The 21,058-nt window shown below is 36.4% G+C and overlaps 1 pseudogene; it reads left to right on the top strand.

The window, feature by feature from the left end:
* The first annotated feature begins 5,274 nt into the window (after positions 1-5,274).
* Positions 5,275-20,469, top strand: LOC142529343 (uncharacterized; annotated as a pseudogene).
* The last annotated feature ends 589 nt before the right edge of the window (positions 20,470-21,058 follow it).

The raw sequence follows: 21,058 nt of genomic DNA, 5'->3' as shown, positions 1-21,058 counted from the left end.
AGTTGGCACAGTGGAAGAAGAGAGATGAAGCTAAGGGCAGTGTTTTGTATTCAGTCAGCGACGGTATTGTGAGATACCGAGATAGGATATGGGTTCCTAGCAGTGATTCCATCCGAGCAGACATCTTATCAGAGGCCCATACGTCCCCGTACTCTATTCACCCTGGGAGTACGAAGATGTACAAAGATCTGCAGCTATTGTATTGGTGGCCAGGGATGAAGAAGGACATCAGGCGTTTTGTATCCGAGTGCCTGACTTGCCAGTTAGTGAAGGCCGAGCATCAGAGACCAGCAGGTTTGCTCAAGCCTCTTCCTATTCCCGAGTGGAAGTGGGAGAACATTACCATGGACTTTGTGACCGGATTGCCGAGGTCAGCCAGAGGATCGAATGCTATCTGGGTGATTGTAGATCGTCTTACCAAATCAGCGCACTTCTTGCCTATTAAGACGACTTTCACCATGGTTCAGTATGCAGAGCTGTATATCCGAGAGATAGTCCGACTCCACGGTATTCCAGTTTCTATCGTATCCGACAGAGATCCCAGATTCACTTCCTCGTTTTGGAAGAGTTTGCATTCGACTTTGGGTATGAAGTTGCTGTTTAGCACAGCTTTCCATCCGCAGACAGATGGACAGTCGGAGCGAGTTATTCAGATCTTAGAGGATCTTCTCCGTGCTTGCGTCATTGATTTCTCTGGGAGTTGGGAGTCGAACTTACCATTGGTAGAGTTCACCTATAACAACAGTTTCCAGTCGTCCATAGGTATGGCTCCGTATGAAGCGCTGTATGGTCGCAAGTGTAGATCTCCTGTTCATTGGGATGAAGTAGGAGAGAGAGCAGAGTTGGGTCCAGAGATTGTTCAGCAGGCAGCAGATGTAGTAGTCAAGATCCGTGATAGGATGAGGACTGCTCAGAGCCGACAGAAGAGTTATGCCGATCAGCGGAGGAGAGAGTTAGAGTTTGCAGTGGGCGATCATGTCTTCGTGAAAGTGGCACCTATGAAGGGTGTCATGAGATTTGGCAAGAAAGGGAAGCTCAGTCCGAGATTCATTGGACCGTTTGAGATCCTCGACAGAGTTGGGACGCTAGCGTATCGTGTGGCTCTTCCGCCAAATCTGGCCGGAGTACACAATGTCTTTCACGTCTCCATGCTGAGGAAGTATATGGCAAATCCTTCGCATGTGCTGAACTTCGAGCCGTTGCAGCTTACTCCGAACTTATCTTATGAGGAGAGACCCGTGCAAATCCTAGACAGACAGGAGAAGAAACTTCGGAACAAGTTGGTTAAGCGAGTCAAAGTCAAATGGCTCAACCATTCAGAGGAGGAAGCTACGTGGGAGTCTGAGTCGGAGATGAGGAGTCGATACCCTGAGTTTTTCGGTGAGTTCTAATTTCGAGGACGAAATTTATTTAAGGGGGGAAGGATTGTAGAACCCGTAAATCAGTAGACGTATAAGCCATGCATAATTCTAGATTTTTAAATTTAATTGACTTCATTGCATGATTATTTTAAATGCATTTGTTTGAAGTTAATTATTTCATTATTTCAGTTCAGTAGATTGATTTTTAGCATTTCAGTATTTTCAGTGAGGCCGGACCGGAGTTGGAGTTTTGAGATAGAATTTAAGATTTGAGAAATATTTCCAGAAGTTAATTTAGCTAGTAACTAAGTTCATTTAAGTTAGAAAGGAAGGTTTGAAGATTTAATTTAATTATTTGAGGTGATTAAGAAATGAACTCATTTAAGTTATTAAATTAAGGGGTTAGCTCACTAAATTATTTAAAGGATTAGTAAGGCTTTCAAGGATTATTAGTTGACTAGATAATCAACATTTCTCTTTATTTTATCATGCATTTTTCGGCCACCCTTAGTGCTAGAAGATTCATTTTCCAACTCACCAACTTTGACCAATTCTTTGCATGTAATTAGTAGGATAATTCTAGGATTTTTGGGAGCACAATTTAATTAAATAAATGGACATATCCTAGTCTAGAATCAAGCTAAATTTCGGCCACCACCTCCTAGAAGCATCCACCAACTCATTTGATATCAATTCAAAATTCAAATTCAAAAGGGGAGTGGACTTGGTCTTGATATGATCCTATTTTTGTGCACCCTTCTCCTCACCTTCATAACCATCACTCCCCCCTCCACTTCCACCGAAAATAAGACCCCTTTTCAGTAGAAAAAACGTGGATAGCAGCTAGGGAGAAAGGGAGAAAAATCGAGAGCCAAGAAAGGTAGAGAAGCAAGCCACTCCGTCTCCTCCGCGCCGTCTCCTCTCTTCTTTTCGTTTTCTTTCGAAACGAAACCAGGCATGTCTAGATTTCTTTCAAACCTCAATCAAGTCATATTATCATTTATTTTTCAGTACATGATCATGTTTTAGCAAGCAAAAAACCGAGATACATGTCAAAATATTTTTGGAACACACATGCAGAATTTCGGCCCTTTCATGACAAGCTTCACGTTTTTCTGAGTTTTGTGGTTTCAGGTGATTGGTTCGATTCCAGGCTCCCAAGGCAGCTTGTATACATGTAGTAGGATGCATTAGGACCATGTTGGTCCATTCAAACCAGCCCCATGCTTGCTGGAAATTCAGAATGACAGCAAGTCCCCATAGGTGCAGAAATGTTGTTCGAAAATTCAGTTTCTTGTCATGGAGGAAGGATCTGATCTTGGCTGCCCCAAGGGCCTATAGCCATGGTTGGATCACTTCCCTAGCATGTCTAAGACGTGACTAAGTTGCCCTTTTGGTGGCTTGGTCCATGGCTCATCGGTTTTTAAATAATCAACAAGAACAGCCCCTTTCCCCATTCGGCCCTTCCATTTTTCAGCATATGGTTCGTTTCTTTTGTGGCTTGGTGTGGATCTTGGTTGGCCTATGGCCCTTAGCCACGGTTCATATCATGCTCCTAGATGTCTAGATCGTGCCATGGTCAATCAAATGGCCACTGGAACGACGCAAGACATCGATCATAGCATAAACACTACACACGCATGCACGTTGCTCTCGGTTGGACCCTTCGGTTAAGATTTGGTGTGATGCGGATTGTGGCTGGCCTAGGGCCCTTAGCCATGGTTCAAATCATTCCTTTGGATGTTGGTAAGAGTCTCTGGTCGGTGGTTCACGCCCCTAATGGCCGATAGTCTCGAAACCAATGCAAGTCTTGTAGTGCGCAGCTGCTGTATTTTTTTTGACAGCAAGTATGCTGCTGTTCAGAAGCGTCGTTTGAGTTCTTGGTTGGCTTTTAGCCCATGGCCTTGGACTGGACAGTGCCTCATTGAGTTGGGAAGGTCATGTTTTCGACCGTTCGTCATTTGGATCATTTTTGAGGTCGTACGAGAATTTACGGTGCAATGTGCCAAATTGACTCTCGAAAGAGCGTTTCGTGTTTTGGCCTCCATTCCACCTAGATTTCGACTCTACCATTTTAGGAACATTATTTTATGATTTTTCAGCGTATTTTAATCATGACTATACGTCGGTTCAGTATCGGTTCAGGTTGGCTCGGAGTCATGATTAAATGCGAAGTCATTAGGCGTCATAGTCGCATCTTTTGAACGTAAATTGCATAGTTGGTCATGTTTAAGCTATTGCATATTTTTCATGGCACAGTTAGGTTGCAGCGAGCCTGGGAACGATCCAATCCAATCCAGTTGGTAAAATTACAGGAATTTTCATTATGCCAGTTAATTATTTTACGTGCATTAAATAGAAAATGATTATTTTTGAGATTTATGCGATATGGCTTGTGGTTCATTCACTATGTGGGAGTGTTATTTTATACGGTCGCCAGTGACCGATCAGTTCAGTATGGTACCACCCGGTCGCCAGTGACCGGCCAGCTCAGTTCAGTTTCAGCCTCCCCGGTAGCCAGTTACCGATCAGTTCAGCTTAGTGCAGTGGCCACAGGCGTAAAACATAATCTCAACAGAAAATTTTACCAGATATTTCAGTACAGGCTCCAAGGAGCAAATATTTTTACAGTGACTTCCAGTTCAGTTATGCACGTATTATAATTGCTCAGTACAGATTATTTTCAGTATGCCTCAGGACAGGATATTTTATCTCATGCATATTTTAAATTCAGATTTTTACTCGTTACCTGCGATTTATGCATGCTGAGTCTTTAGGCTCACTAGACTTGATTGTTGTAGGTACTGATGAGGCCAGGGCCGAGGGCGGGGACCAGTGAGCCAGCTTGGGTCGGCAGTAGTGGCACCCGAGGACCTCAGTGCAGCAGTTGTTATGTTTTTCCGCAAACAATTTTATCAGTTTTTGGATATTTTTAAATTGTGATTTTTGGCAAACTTTATTTTCTTCCGCTGCAATTATTTTGAAATATTGAACTTGTTTCACCAGTGATTTTATGAGCGAGGCCATTAAGTTCTTTTTTAAAAAAAAAAAAAAAAAAAAATTTTTTAATTTTCCGCAAATTTTCAAGCAAGTAGTTCGAGGGCCTTCACATTGAGATTTATATGTTGAGTTATAAATGCTTCTATGATATGAGAATTAAGAGGCTAAACCTATTTTTGAATTTAAATGCATGTTGGTTACGTGGTTTGGAAGACGTGTACAGTGATACGTCCCAGACGTGTTATTTCCATGATTACTGAGGGTGAGAGAGACAGGAAGAGAGACGCGAGGAGATACCTTTCCACCCTCGGATGCTACTTCACGGGTGCTCAAGGGGATGGCTCATTTATTGGAGCAGAATGCGAGGAATGCTGCTCGGGGATGACCTGATGATATCTACACGCAGTTTCCGAGGATGGATCCTAATGATTTTTCTGGTACTACTGATTCATTCATGGCTGAGGGTCGGATTAGGTCGTTGAAGATGATCTTCTGCTATATGAACATGGTGGATGCTGACAAGGTTTGATGCGCCATTTATTTACCGAAGGATGACGCATCTTTGTGGTGGGAAGGAGCTGAGAGAGGGGTGAATCTGAATACCCTCACATGGGAAGACTTCAAGAAGATGTTCTACGAGAAGTACTTCACTGCTGACGTAAGGTCCAAGATAAAATGAGAGTTCACGAGTCTCCGGCTGGGGGACATGCCTGTTGTAGAGTTTGTCAAGAATTCGATAGGAGTTGTAACTTTGTGCCCCTAATCGCTAATGATGCTGCTGAGAAACAAAGGCACATTCTGGATGGTCTGAGGCCTACTGTGCGTCGTGATGTGGTGTTGGGAGAGCCGGCGAATTATAATGATGCGCTTTCAAGGGCCTTTAGAGCATTCACCGGAAGATATTGAGTGAGAGATGCAAAGAAAAAGGCCCCCTCCACCACAGCAGCAGCAGCAGAGCAAGAAGCCATTTTTAGGGCCACCGAGGCGGCCAGGACAACATAAACCACAGGGGCAACCACAGAGAGCAGGTGTCCCAAAGAATGACAAGAGACCGCTCTGCAAGAAATGCAATCGCCAGCACTCTGGTAAGTGCATGTGGGGAACCTACAAGTGCTACAAGTACGGAGGAGACGTGCATAAGGCTATTGATTGCCCAAGACAGAAGCAACCCGTGACTGGAATGGCTTATGTGATGAATGCTGAGCAAGCAGAGCCTGACACTACGTTTAATACAGGTATTTCGGCTATCTAAGCATTTCAAATTGCTTTATTGCTCGAATTAATAATCATGCATGCCGTGATTAAATCGATGAGGATTTAGTATTTAGGGACTGAATTATGTCAATTTAGAAATTTAAGAGACTATTAGAAATTTTCGAAATTATTGAGGGTAGATTGGGAATAATTCAAATTATTAGGGACTAAATTGCATTAATTCGAAAATATCCAGGTCCATAGAAAAGGGGTCAATTTGCAATATATTCGAAACATTATGGACTAATTTGCTAATATGAGTAACTAGAAAGGGCCTAGATGACAAGAATTTTTGAATTTATGGCCTTGTTTGAGTATAATGCGACTTATCACATGCAGAATATTGTTAACGGGTGTAGCTGTTTATGCTTTGCTAGACTGGAGCTGTAACGTACCGTACTTTTTAAAGATACATAAAAATTGCAGAAATCATTTTAAATTATCAAATATGTATCTTAACTTTGAACATACTTACATTAACATAGATGTGACATCGATTCATAAACATTTTCATAAATAGACTTGCATCATACATACTTAAACATCCATATCATCATCATTTTGTGTAGAGATATGTTTAAAAGCAAGTGACCCATATATAATGCGCCTGATCAGACTAAACCACAGTATTTGTCTGGAAGGGGTGTCCACTACCACATACATAAGATCCCCGATCATACTTTACTGGGTGGATTGGTCCCTGGTCATATTTTAGCGCTTTCCAATCTTGATAAAAACCCGGACATACTTTACCGGGATGGAGAGGTCCCCGGACACGTTCTCCGGCTTCCAAACTCGTTCATAATTGGTCACAAGACAATTCGCATTCCTCAAAAACATAAAAAAATTTCTTTTTGCACGTCAAACATATATAAAATTGTCAAGGGCTTCGTTCAAACGCTCTGGATATGATTCCCTAACCACAACAGCAAAGATTCAGGAGATCCCAATGAAGCCTACAACCAAAACCTGAGAAAACGTGAAGAACATGCACAAACTTTCATAACTTGAGCGGTTTTACGATAAAAATCATATCTATATCATTGTTTATCGGAAAATTATGAATTTGCTATCGAATAAAAGATAACACAGAGTACTACAAATATTATGTTGAAAACATTTCCAGAAAACCAATATATAAGTTGCAGAATTCGAAATAACAGGATGTGATGGGTTTAAAATTTCATAGCTGATGCGATTTTATGATAGAATTCATATATCTCTCTTTTCTTATAATAAAATTATAAATTTCCTATTGAATCAAAGATAACACAGAGTGCTAAAAATAATATGTTGAAAATATTTCCAGAAAACCAACTTATAAATTTCAGAATTCGAAATTTAGAGGGTGACGGGTTTTGTGACACGGAAATTTCACAGCTTGTGCGATTTTTGATAAAAATCATATCTCCCTCGTTTCTTATCAGAAAACTATGAATTTTATCTCGAATCAAAGTCAACACAGAGTACTACAAATCATATGTTGAAAACATTTCCAGAAAATCAACCAATAAGTCACAGAATTCTAAATAACAGAGGGTAACGGATTTTGTGACACAGATATTTCACAGCTTGTGCGATGTTATGATAAAAATCTTATCTCTCACGTTTTTTTATCATAAACTTATGAATTTTCTATTGAATTGAAGATAACACAGAGTACTACAAATCATATGTTGAAAAAATTTCCAGAAAACAAACATATAAGTCGCAGAATTTGAAATAACAGAGAGTGACGGGTTTTGTAACATAGAAATTTCACAGCTTTAGCAATTCCACGAAAAATACGAATTTACTGTAAAATTGAAGGTATCAAAGAGTAATACGTTTTATGTATCGAAAGTTTTCCAGAAAGTCGACCGAAAATTCACTGTATTCGAAATGAAAGCAGACTCGATTTTGAGATCTAAAATTTTGATCCAAAATCTTTTTAAACATTTTTTCTCAAACTTTTGCATAACATACAGAGATTTTTCATACAATATACACAAAATATTTACTACAACAAGATCGATGCAAAAATAAAATAATATACATGCCTTTGACGATTAAACTTACGAAACGATGGATAACGACGCGAGGGAATGCGAGACTCGATCCGGGACGACTTGTGGCACTATTTTGGTAAAATCGGATGAAAGTTTGCTGGATTTGTGAAGGGGAAGGGTGGCTGCTGTTGTAGCTCAAGAACCCTAGATATTCCTCTCAAAAAATTAAATATGAATGTGTGTGTGTGTGTGAGGCATGTGTGTGTGTGAGGCGTGGATGTGTGTGTTAGGTGAAAATTTGCTTAATTAATTAATTAACTAACTAATTACGGCTAAAAGTGCTTAATTAAATAATTAGTAATAAAAATTATACTACTTTAATTATTCAATAATACCCAAAGATTAAATAAAATAATTGAGTACCAAGTTTCAAGATTAAAATCTCCAATTTTTTCAAATTTGTATTTGAAAAGCTTAAAATCTTAAAATCACCTAATAAATTATATTAGGCTATAAAATTCAAAAAATTACTTAAAATAACAATTTTCTTGACTTGAAATGAAATACATCATTTTCATAAATCGCCTAAATCGTTTCCGGTCTCTTTTCTCGATCCTGCATCGAATATTCGCCTGAAATATAAAACTCAAGAAAATATTTTAACGTGCATCACAATAACATGTAATAATTTAAAATCATGCAAATTAATCAATCATGCCTCGCTAAAATCATTTTAAAATTAAATAAATAATTTATCAATTTAAATAAATGCAAGGGTTTACGTGTACTATTTTTGGGCTTTACAATTCATCTCCACATAAATAAATTTTGTCCTCGAAATTAAATCTTACTAAACAACTCCGGGTAGCAACTTCTCATATCTGATTCGGCCTCCCAAGTGGCTTCCTCCACTGATTGATTCAGCCACTGCACTTTGACCAACTTGGACACTTTGTTCCGAAGTCTCCGCTCTTGTCTGTCTAGAATTCGGACCAGTCTTTCCTCATATGACAGATACGGAGCAAGCTTCAATGGCTCAAAACTCAAAACGTGCGAAGGATTTGCCATATACTTCCTCGGCATCAAAACGTGAAACACATTATGAACTCTGTCCAGATTCGGCGGTAGAGCTACACGATAAGCAAGTGTCCCAACTCTGTCAAGAGTTTCGAACGACCCAATAAATCTCGGACTCAGCTTGCCTCTCTTCCCAAACCTCATAACACCCTTCATGGGTGTTATCTTCACAAATACGTGATCTCCTACGATAAATTCGAGATCCCTCATTCTCTTTTCACCATAACTCTTTTGGCGATTCTGGCGGTCTTCATCTTGTCTCGGATCTTGACCACCACATCTGCAGTCTGCTGAAAAATCTCTGGACCAAGTTCTGATCTCTCACTGACTTCATCCCAATGAATCGGCAACCTTCACTTCCTTCCATACTGTGCTTCTTAGGGAGCCATACCTATAGATGATTGGAAATTGTAGTTGTAGGTAAACTCCACTAGAGGTAGCTTCGATTCCCAATTCCCATAGAAATCGATCACACAAGCTCGTAGAAAATCTTCCAATATCTGAATCAGTCTCTCTGACAGGCCATCCGTCTGAGGGTGAAATGCCGTACTGGAAAAAAACTTTGTCCACATGGCTGCATGTAAACTCTTCCAAAAAGACGATGTGAATCTCGGGTCTATGTCAGACACAATAGAAACTGGGATCACGTGCAATCGGACGATCTCCAGGATATAGAGCTCTGCATACTGAGTCATTAAGAAAGTCGTCTTCACCGCTAACAAGTGTGCCGATTTAGTAAGTCGATCCACTATAACCCAAATAGCATTAGATCCTCTGACTGACCTTGGCAATCCAACAACGAAATCCATGCTGATATTCTCTCATTTCTACTCGAGAATAAAGAGTGGCTTAAGAATTCCTGTTGGCCTCTGATGCTCTACTTTCCCTTGCTGACAAGTGAGACACTTAGATACAAATCGATGAATGTCACACTTCATCCCTGGCCACCAATACAATGTGTGGGGCCCTTAAATCCTAATCGTTATTACAATGCAATTTGATTAGGGTTAATTAATTATAGAAGAAAACGAGTTTAAATTTTCTCTACAATGAGTCCAAATTGAGTAGGCCCAATTGCTCCTATACTAGAAGGCCCAAAACCAAAGCTCATTAGCATGCAAAGTTAAATATATAAATAAGTCACCTAGGTCTTTTGAGAGCAAAAATTCAGCCAAAATACACACACCAGCACACACATTATTTTCGAGAATATCAAGAGGAGGAAAGCAATGGTTCTTCATCGTCCGGTCGTCCATCTTCGTACCCTCGTCAACGATTGAATATTCGATCTTTTTCAATGCAAAGGCACATTTATAAAATCCTTTGACGCATTAATTAAAATCAGAATATGCATGCTTTAATTGTTTTTGCAAGAAAAATATTTACGCACGATGGTTAAACGATATGATGATAATTTTCGAAGTTAAAAACTTTTTTACGTATATATGATTGTATTATGATTTCCAACGAGTACGCTGCCAAAGTAGGATAGAATATGAACAAATTTAGAGGAAATTACATGCTGAAAATCGAGGGGAAAGCAAGATAGGTGAGTCCTAGGGTTTCGAAGTCATTCCTTGTGTACTAGGAGCGGCTAGGTGAGAGCTCGGGTTGCAGCTCGACCAGGTCTTGAGGAGGGTTCATATGGGACGTGGTTAGGTCCTAGGAAGAGTCCTAGCATGGCTAGGACTCAATGGAAATTCTAGGGAAGAGTCCACGAGAATTGGGATTTTTCCCCATGCGCGATCACGTAAGTCTCGGGCAAGGGGGCTCACAACTCAGTATGGGGCTGGGATATGTGGTCTAGATGATTCCTTAGGATGGTCCAGTGATGGATGGGAAGGGCTGGGCTCGGTGGCGGCCTGGGTAGAAACTCCCACGCAAAGAAAGCAGCAGCAGCCAAGGGAATTGTGCACGCCTCTTGTTCTGATTGCAGGGCTTGCAGTGTTGGTCTTGGGTCTTGGGCTGGGTTCTGTTGTGGCTGAGCTTCATCAAAGGTCAGTGAGGGTCAGAGTTGATCGATGGTTAAGTGGCTAGTGGAGTCCTAGTTCGATCAAGAGTCCTAGGGAAGATGCTTCATACACGCAGAACTCGTGTCCTGGTTGGTCAGGAGGGTACCTAGATTGGTTGTTTAGAGTCTGGCTCGAGGTGGCTCGGCTGGGGTTTGATGGAATTGAGAGATGGCTCGGTAATGGGTCAAATACGAGATTTAATTAATAAAAATTTGGATCCATGAGTCCACGGGGGTGGTTCATGGCTCACAAGGGTAGTTTAGGTAATAAAAAGTCTATGTTTAAAATTTTGGATCAAAATATTAAAGTTTGAATTTATTCGGGAATTAAATGACTCGCGAATTGTAAATTAAATAATTAAATAAAAAGCCTCGAATTAAGCTGAATAAAATTATGAAAAATTAGATTTAAGCTTAAATAATTATTTGGAATAATCCATATCATTAAAAGTAAGAAAAAGTTAAAATTGAGAAATTTTTACGTCTAGGGGCAAAACGATCTTTTTAAACATAGGTAATACGTATAAGCTTGGCAGCATTCCGAAGAGGTCATAACGCATGGTAAATGATTTAAAATGATGATTTTTGAAAATATGATATTTTAAGATTTATGGTAAAGCTATATGATTTTTACTGTTAAAATGCTATTTTTGGAAAGTTGTGATATTTTATGCTTTTAAAAGAAAAATGAAAAATATGTTAAGGGATGTGAATTTACTGTTACAAAATGACAGAGGATATGTGGGGGATCCGTTTTAAGAAGAAACAGTGAACTTACAATTTTGTGGGGATTTCGTGAGGTAAAAGGCCCCAGAGAAAGCCCGTTGATAAAGATAAAAAATTGTATATTAATTAAATATTTTATAATATAAATTTATAGTTTTTGTTTTATTAAATGTTTAAATATTATATGTTTTATAATAAATTGTATAAAATATAAGTTGTTGTGTAATTATAAGTTTTACTATTTTTTACAGGTTCGATAAAACAAGAATAATCTTGACGTTGCAAATGGGATTAAGATGATTCTTGGACCTGTAGAAAGTTGATGTTAATATCTACAATATTGGTGGCAAGCATGAGATAAAAATCTTCTCACAAGTGTGATCAAATTAAGCAACAAATAAAGTTATCAAAGAAGTGACAGTTTTACCATGCTCTAGCATTTTGACCATATCTCTCAAATTACTTGGTCAAATGGTTAAAAAAAATACCACAATTCAAACAACTCAATTATCTACATGTTTTGTTTTATGTGGAGAAGAAAATTCGGATGGGAAGATTTTCAAAAGTGATGTGTATTGAAATTTTAATTTCTTGGAACACCAATGAAGACTTATGTGTAAAAAATAATATTTTATTTGTGGTTGTCTCCCCAAATTTGGCTATAAATAGGGGTGCATTGTAATGTATTGAGATAACCCTCATTTCTAAACAAACATTTGAGTTCATAATATTTCTCTCTTTGTTTTTTTCTTTATTTCTTCATTTAAATGTAATTAGCATGTTAAATTCATATTCAAAGTTTTACATTTTGAATAATGAGTAGCTAACTTCCCAAAGTAGAGATGAAAAGGTGAAACTGTAGAACCCGAAAAATCAGATTACGTATAAGCCATGCATAATTGCTACTATTTAAATAAAAAATGATTTTTTATAAATATATGAAGTGTTTGATTTATTTTAATAATTTTAAGTCATGATTATTTATTTTAAAAGTAGATGTTTAGATTTATCTTTCCAGGATAAATACGCGAGGCCGGACCGGAGTTTGGAGATTAGAGATAAAACTAATAATAAGAAAAATATTCCTAAATTTAAATGAAGTCAAGGAATAATTTAATTTAAAGAAATAGAATGTTTTAGAATTTATTTAATTAATTGGAGCTAAATTATTAAATAAGTTCTTCTAGGTTCAATATTTAATTAAAGTTTAAATTAAAATATGTAAGATAGTGGGGGATAAATAACCTAGGTATAATATATTCAAGAAATTAAACATAATATCTTAATACTTAATTAATAGGTCAAGCATGCCATGCAAGATTCTATCCTAAATAAAATTGTTAATGTACTAGAATATATATAATGGATGATTAAAACCTTCATCAATTAAAATACAAGAGTTAAACAATAAAATACCATGCAAATTAGTAATAATTTTGGATCCAACATTTAAAATATTTCAAAGGTTTGGTATCTCTCCATTCAAACCATTCCTAATTGCACTTCATGGAGTATTCATTTCCCATTTTAATTCACTAATAAGTAGTAATTTTAACACAATATTACACCTCATTTTCCTCAACTAATTACCTTAACAAATAACGTGTTTAGGCAACAAATATAAAGATAAACCAACGGCAGCAAGGGTAGGAGAAACAAATTCAAATCCATTCCACTTCTTGACTTGTAACCTCCACCTTAATGCACTTCAATACCCATTTAACACCCCTTGAATCTTCACCTTCAGAACTTACAACCATAAGCTTCGAAAATATCAGAGAACCAACAGCAAAAACAATCGTGATAAGCAGCAGAAACAAGAGAAGAAAATCCAACTCCGACTACGCCGCTCGTATTCGTCGTATTGATTTGTTTTTGTCAAAACAAATTCCAGGCATGTATATATTGTTTCGTTTCTCTTCAATCAAGTCCTATAGATATTTTTAAACTAATATATAACCATGATTCATGCAACATCACGAAATGGACAGCAACATTTCAAGAAAAAAAAATCTGTACATAATTTCTCAGCTTCTTCACTTTCAACTTCACGGGTTTGGTTGTTTTTGTTTCTTTCAGGGAGTTGCTCGGTTCCAGGCACATATGGCTGCTTCTAGGCATAATTTAGAATGTGCTAGGGTGTTTTTGGGTCAGTTGTTTCAGTCCATACACTCAAGAAAGAAGCAATTACAGCAAACTTTACATAAGCTGCAGAAATGAGTCACAATTTTATGTCCTTGAGTTGTTTGAGGGGTGTTCGAATCTTGGCTGTCCTAGGGATTATAGCCATGATTAGAACCCTTCCTTATCATGTCTAGGACGTGACCAAATCATCTTTTCAAAGCTTGGTTCATGGTTCCATCAGATTTTTTTTAAAACAGCAACACAAGCATCACTCGAAAATTTCTGCTTCTGGTTTGTGTGAGTGACTTCGGTTTTGAGGTGTTGGGATGGGCTGTGGCTGGCTTGTAGCCCATAGCCATGGTTCATACCACACTTCATCATGTCTAGATCGAGTCATGGTTGGTCATATAGCCACTGGAACGATCTAAGACAACAAAACAATTCAATTTACACCCCTGCACAGAATATGCACTCTCGGCTAGCATGTTGTATTGTTCTATGTGTTGGCTCGGTTTGTGGCTGGCTTTTAGCCCTTAGCCATGGTCCAAGCCATGCCTTAGGATGTTGGTAAGAGTCCTTGGGCAGTGGTTCAAGCCCATAATCATTTATTTCAGGATTTTCACTACAAACACACAAGCTGCTACTGTTGCCTTTTTGACAGCAGCTTTGGGTCACGGTTTTGGTGGTGGTTTGAGTTCTTGGTTGGATTTTAGCCCGTGGCCTTGGACTGGACACTACCTTAATGAGTTAGGAAAGTCGTGTTTTTGGCCGTTCGTGATTTGGTCGAGTTTAGAGGTCGTACGAGAATTTACGGTGAAAGGTGCCAAAATGACTCTCGAAAGAGTGTTTTATGTTTTTGGATTCCTTTCACTTATTTTCGTGTTTTACAGTTCTTATGCATATTTTTCAGTATATTTGGGGTATTTTAAATCATGGTTAAACGTTGGTTTAATGTTGGTTCGGATTGGTACGAAGCCATGATTAAAAATCAAGTTGTTGGTCGTATTCGTCTCGTTTTTGGTTCAATTGTCAAGTTTAGGTCAAGATAATATTATTTGCATGTGTCACATATTAGAATTAAGTCGCAGCAAGCCTGGGAGCGATCCAACTCATCCGGTAAAATAAGGTTATAATTATATTACGTGCATAAAAATATGAAATGTTTATTTTTGAGATATATGCGATATGTCTTGTGGCCACCTTATGTTTATGGGTTTGGAAGTCGGTAGGCGCAACCGAAGACCTCTCCACCCGGTGACTTACGACCGGTTTATGATTATGTATGGGTACGGACATCCAGTCCAAGGGCTGTGATTGATCTCTACCACCCAGTATACTGTGGTTTAGTCTGATTAGGCGCTCACGTTATGTTATGGGCCACTTGCTTAGAAACATTATCTCTACCAGAAAATTATGATATGTTATGACAGAGCTCTATTGAGCAAAGCTTTTACGTATGATTTTCAGATATGCACGTAGTTATAATTATTCATGATACGATTTTCACCGTACGCTTTACGATACTTTATTTTTACGTTGCATGCGATTTTATGATATTTACTTGTTATTCACTATATATACATGTTTAGTCATTAGACTCACTAGACTTTATTGTTGTAGGTATTGATGAGGTCGAGACCGCGGGCGGAGACCAGTGAGCGATCTTGGGACAGCAGTAGTAAACCCGATGACCTCATGATTTAATTTTTGCACCTTTTATCATTCAAATTCGATTTTAACATGTTGGATTATTTTTAAATTGTTGTTTGAAATACAATGTTGACTTCCGCTGTTATTTGAAAGTTAAAATTATTTACATGTTTATTTTGTAAATTGGGCAAGTTATTTATTTATTTAGAAAAATTTTAATAATTCCGCAAAATTATGAATACGAAATACGGGCCTTTACAGAAACTCTTGGCATGATAATAAGGTTATTAAAAGGTAAGAATCTATGTTTTATGTTATTTAATCATTATTTATTGTTTATGTTATATTTATTTCTTTAAGTATTATTATACCCTATTTATAAGTGAAAGTTTTGATTTATTCTTGCTATATGTTACACTAAATTCTTGGAGCCATTTAAATGTTAGTTTGGTTTTTCCAACCATTTAAAATGGATGCCTTGATTTATTATATATGAATATATCATAATATTAATTTCTTGGTACCATTTAAATGTTTGTTTGGTTTTACCAACCATTTAAAGTGGATGCCTTGATTTATTATATATTAATATCATAATATTAATTTCTTGGTACCATTTAAATGTTTGTTTGGTTTTACCAACCATTTAAAGTGGGAACCTTGATTTAATGTTTACAAATATATATATAGAACAATAAATACTTGACAACATTTACAAGTTTTGGTATATATTATATACCTATAAGATAATAATATATAACATAATATAAATATGATTATTTAATATATATTGGAACTATTTATTAAGTGGATTTCAATAATGTTCATTAATGTTAACTTTATTAAAATACCAAGAGTGGATCCTTTAATCTCAACTACATAAATTAAAATTTGAACAATTAAAAATTACCAATTAAAGATTCAAACCATTAAAAGAAAAAAAACAAAAACAAAAACAAAAAGACATTGTAGTGGACTTGTAATTACCTTAGCTTCCCTGTGGATATGATATTCGGACTCACCGAATTATACTACTTGTGGACAACCTGCTCTTGAGAGTGCAACAATCAAAGTCGCAACAAGTTTTTGGCGTCGTTGCCAGAGAAGTATAATTTAATTTCAAGTCTATTTAATTTTGTTTATAGTTTATTTTTCTTTATTTGAATATTTATTGCTTTTGTGTGTTTTTATTCTTTTGCATTTGTATTTGCATGAGCATTTGGTCACGTACACTTAGTGGTCGACTCATTCGAAATAACCCTTTATTTTTACAAAACATGGCGGAAGAACCCATCCAAAAAAATGAATATTAAATTCAATCTCAATATGATCACGATAGACGAGAACACTTAGAGATCACATGAATCCTACACGTCCTAGTGTACCTTCATGTCTAGTTTTTCCCCCTGATGCATCTCATTTCAATTTTAAGCATGGTATTATCCAACTTTTACCCAATTTTCATGGATTAGATTCTGAAAATCCATGCATGCATTTACGAGAGTTTGAAGAAGTGTGCAACACATATAATGATCTAAATTGTAGCATGAACACCATTCGACTTAAGTTTTTTTCATTTTTCTTTAAAAGATAAAGCTAAAACTTGGCTACAAAATCTTAGATCGGGATCCATTCGAATTTGGGATGAATTGCAACAACAATTTTTGAAAAAGTTTTTTCATCTCATAGAACAAATTCTTTCAAGAGCCAAATCATCACTTTCACTCAAAAACAAGGAAAAACTTTTTATCAGTGTTGGGATAGATACAAAGAATTGCTGAATCTTTGTCCACTTCATGGTTTTGAAATTTGGAGAGTTGTTTCTCAATTTTATGAAGGCTTAACACCTAAAGATAAGAAAATGGTTGAATTTATGTGTAATAAGACATTTGAAGATAAAGATCCAAACGAGACAATTGAGTATCTCGATTCATTAGCTGAAAATACTCAAAATTGGGACACTATAGGTACAATCGAACCATCAAACAAGATTCAATCTCCCACATCTGGTGGAGATATGTACACCCTCAAAGATGAACATGATCTCCAAGCTAGATTTACCTCTTTGGCAAGAAAAGTTGAGGCACTTGAATTGAAAAAGAATGGTCAATTAAAATTTGTTCAAGAAATTGCGTGTCACATCTGTGATACAAGTGATCATTCTACAAAAGATTGTCCCACTTTGCCCTCTTTTAAAGAATGTCTCCATGAACAAGCCAATGTTTTGAATAATTTCAAAAGGCCAAATTTTGAATCATTTTCTCAAAATTACAATCCAGGTTGGCAAAATCATCCAAATTTTAGTTGGAGGAATGATAATGTTGCACAATTTTCACAATCACATTTCCAAAATAAAAAAAAATTTCAAAATTCTGCACCTTATGTTCCTCCACCTAAAAGGAACTTGGAAGATATATTGAATTCTTTCATTGCAAAGCAAGAGTCTATCAATACTCAAACTGCTCAAACCATGACAGATTTGAAAGATACTCTTGCTAAAGTTTCATATGCACTTAATGTTCATGAAAAAGGTAAATTTCATTCACAACCACGGCCTAATCCCAAGGATCATCATTCACAAACTAAAACTTCTGGAACTCAACCGATGGATCAGGTAAAATATGTTATTACCCTTCGAAGTGGTAAGATTGTGGAAAAATCCAATTTTGAACCTTGTGAAGATGATGATAAATCAACTCCAAAGGGTAAGGAAGTGGAACCCATAATTTGCGAAGAGCAGGTTCAACAGACAGTGTCACCACCATTCGCTCATGCATTGAAAAATACAAAAAAAATCAAAATTTAATTCTGATATATATGATATTTTTAAACAAGTAAAAGTTAATATTCCTTTATTAGATGCAATAAAACAGGTACCATCATATGTCAAATTTTTGAAAGACTTGTGCACTGTGAAAATAAAATTGAATGTGAAAAAGAAATCATTTTTAGCCGAACAAGTAAGTGTAATTATTCAAAACAATAATACTTTGAAATACAAAGACCTTGGTTTTCATACTATTTCATGTATTATTGGAGAACGAAAGATTAAGAAATCCTTGCTTGATCTTGGAGCTAGTGTGAATTTACTTTCATATTCAGTTTATCAAGGACTCAATCTAGGCGAGCTAAAATCTACTTCGGTAACACTTTTACTTGCCGATAGATCTATTAAAGTGCAAAGAGGTATGGTAGAAGACGTGTTGGTCCAAGTTGATAACTTTGTATATCCTGTCGATTTCATAGTTTTAGATACACAACCTATCGAAGCTTGTAATGCAATTCCTGTAATTCTAGGTCGTCCATTTTTAGCAACTTCTAATGCTCTTATAAATTGCAGGAGTGAAATAATGAAGTTTTCATTTGGTAACATGACCTTGGAACTTAATGTTTTTAATCTTTGTAAGCAACCACATGACAAAGGAGATGAAAGTGAAGATGAAAATCTTATTGAAACTCTTGTGGAAGAAAACATTCAAGAAGGGAGTACTCGTGATCAATTAGATATTCGTTCAATTGAAACTGTTAAAGAAAATATTGAAATTGATCTTGATGATTTTATCAGGTATCACTCGTTACCAGGATCAGAGAAAGAATTTGAGGCAAAATATGAGAACAAAGACGAACCACCCATATTGGAGTTAAAACCCTTGCCAGAAGAATTGAAGTATGCATTTCTTGGAGAAGATGAAACATATCAGATGGTAATTTCTTCAAAACTAGCAAGTGATAAAGAAGGTAAATTAGTTGATATGCTTAAAAGACATAAAATGCAATTGGTTGGACATTAAAAGATCTCAAGGGCATTAATCAACTAATTTTCACTCACAAAATTCACTTAGAAGAAAATGCAAAAACATCTCAACAACCACAAACGAGATTAAATCTACACATGAAAGATGTTGTGAAAACTGAAGTTCTCAAACTACTTGATGTTGGGATTATCTACCCTATTTCTGATAGTAAGTGGGTAAGCCCAAGACAAGTAGTTCCAAAGAAATCTGGAATCACGGTGATAAAAAATGAAAAAGGTGAATTGTTAACAAGTCGAGTCCCATCTAGTTGGTGGATATGTATTGATTATAGAAAATTAAATGACGCCACTAGAAAAGATCATTTTCCATTACCATTTTTGGATCAAATTTTAGAAAGAGTAGCAAGTCATCCATACTACTGTTTTCTTGATGGATATTCAGGTTATTATCAAATTCCCATTGAACTCGAAGATCAAGATAAAACTACATTCACATGTCCTTTTGGAACATTTACATTTAGAAGGATGCCATTTGGATTATGCAATGTCCCAGCAACATTTCAAAGATGTATGCTAAGGATTTTTAGTGACATGGTTGCAAATTGTTTGGAGATTTTCATGGATGATTTAACTGTTTTTGGGAATACATTTGATAATTGTCTTGAAAACTTAGAAAAAATTTTAAAAAGATGCGAGGAAAAAGATCTTATTTTAAATTGGGAAAAATGTCATTACATGATTACTTCTGGGATTGTTTTGGGACATGTCGTGTCATCTCATGGAATTGAAGTTGATAAAGCCAAAGTTGATGTCATTGCCAATTTACCCCCTCCAAAAACAATTAAAGAAATTCGCTCATTTTTGGGACATGCTTGATTTTATAGGAGGTTTATAAAGGACTTTAGTTCAATATCTAAACCCATTTATAACCTCTTAACAAAAGACACTGCATTTGAGTGGACTCAAGAATGTCAAAATGCTTTTGATAAAATCGTTCGACATTTAACATCAGCTCCTATCATGCAACCTCCTGATTGGTATTTACCATTTGAAATCATGTGCGACGCGAGTGATTATGCAGTCGGTGCAGTACTGGGTCAAAGAAGATACGGTATGCCTTACGTGATATATTATGCAAGTAGAACTTTAAACAATGCTCAAATGAATTACTCCACAACTGAAAAAGAACTACTTGCTGTAATATTTGCATTAGATAAATTTCGTTCTTATTTGATTGGATCAACGACTATTGTGTTTACTGATCATTCTGCTATTAGATATTTGTTGACCAAATAGGATGCAAAGCCATGACTGATACAATGGATTTTGTTGCTTCAAGAATTTGACATTGTGATCAAAGATAAAAAAAGAACCGAGAATGTCGTAGCCGATCATTTACCGAGACTAGTAACAGGATCATCTTGTGAAATGACACCAATTAACGATAATTTTCCTGATGAACATCTATTTTCAGTTACTCATACACCTTGGTTTGCTAACATAGTAAATTTTCTTGTGACATGAAAAATGCCACCGCAATGGAGTTCTCAAGATAAAAGAAAATTTTTGAATGAGGTAAAAAACTTTTATTAGGATGATCCGTATCTGTTCAAGTATTGTCCAGAGCAAATTTTTCGACGTTGCATACCCGACAATGAGATAAGTAGTGTCATTAAATTTTGTAATTCAGAAGCATGCGGAGGACATTTTTCTTCAAAGAGAACGGCTGCAAAAATATTGCAGTGTGGATTTTATTGGCCCACTTTGTTTAAAAACACCCACGAAATCTGCAAGATCTGTGAAAATTGTCAAAAATTGGGTGCGATTTCAAAAAGAAACATGATGCCTTTGAATCCTATCATTGAAATTGAAATCTTTGACTGTTGGGGAATTGATTTTATGAGACCTTTTCCACCATCGTTTGGATAATTGTATATTTTAGTTGCAGTTGATTATGTTTCCAAATGGATAGAGGCAATTCCATGTCGAACAAATGATCATAAAATCGTCATCAAATTTTTGAAAGAAAATATTTTTAGTAGATTTGGAATTCCTCGAGCCATGATAAGTGATGAGGGAACTCACTTTGTTAATAAAACATTTGCTTCATTAA

This window comes from Primulina tabacum, chromosome 16 (assembly GCF_025594145.1).
Source record: "Primulina tabacum isolate GXHZ01 chromosome 16, ASM2559414v2, whole genome shotgun sequence".
In the NCBI taxonomy this organism is placed as follows: Eukaryota; Viridiplantae; Streptophyta; class Magnoliopsida; order Lamiales; family Gesneriaceae; genus Primulina; species Primulina tabacum.
Note: the sequence above shows the minus strand (reverse complement) of the source record. Positions and strands in the feature narration are given on the sequence as shown.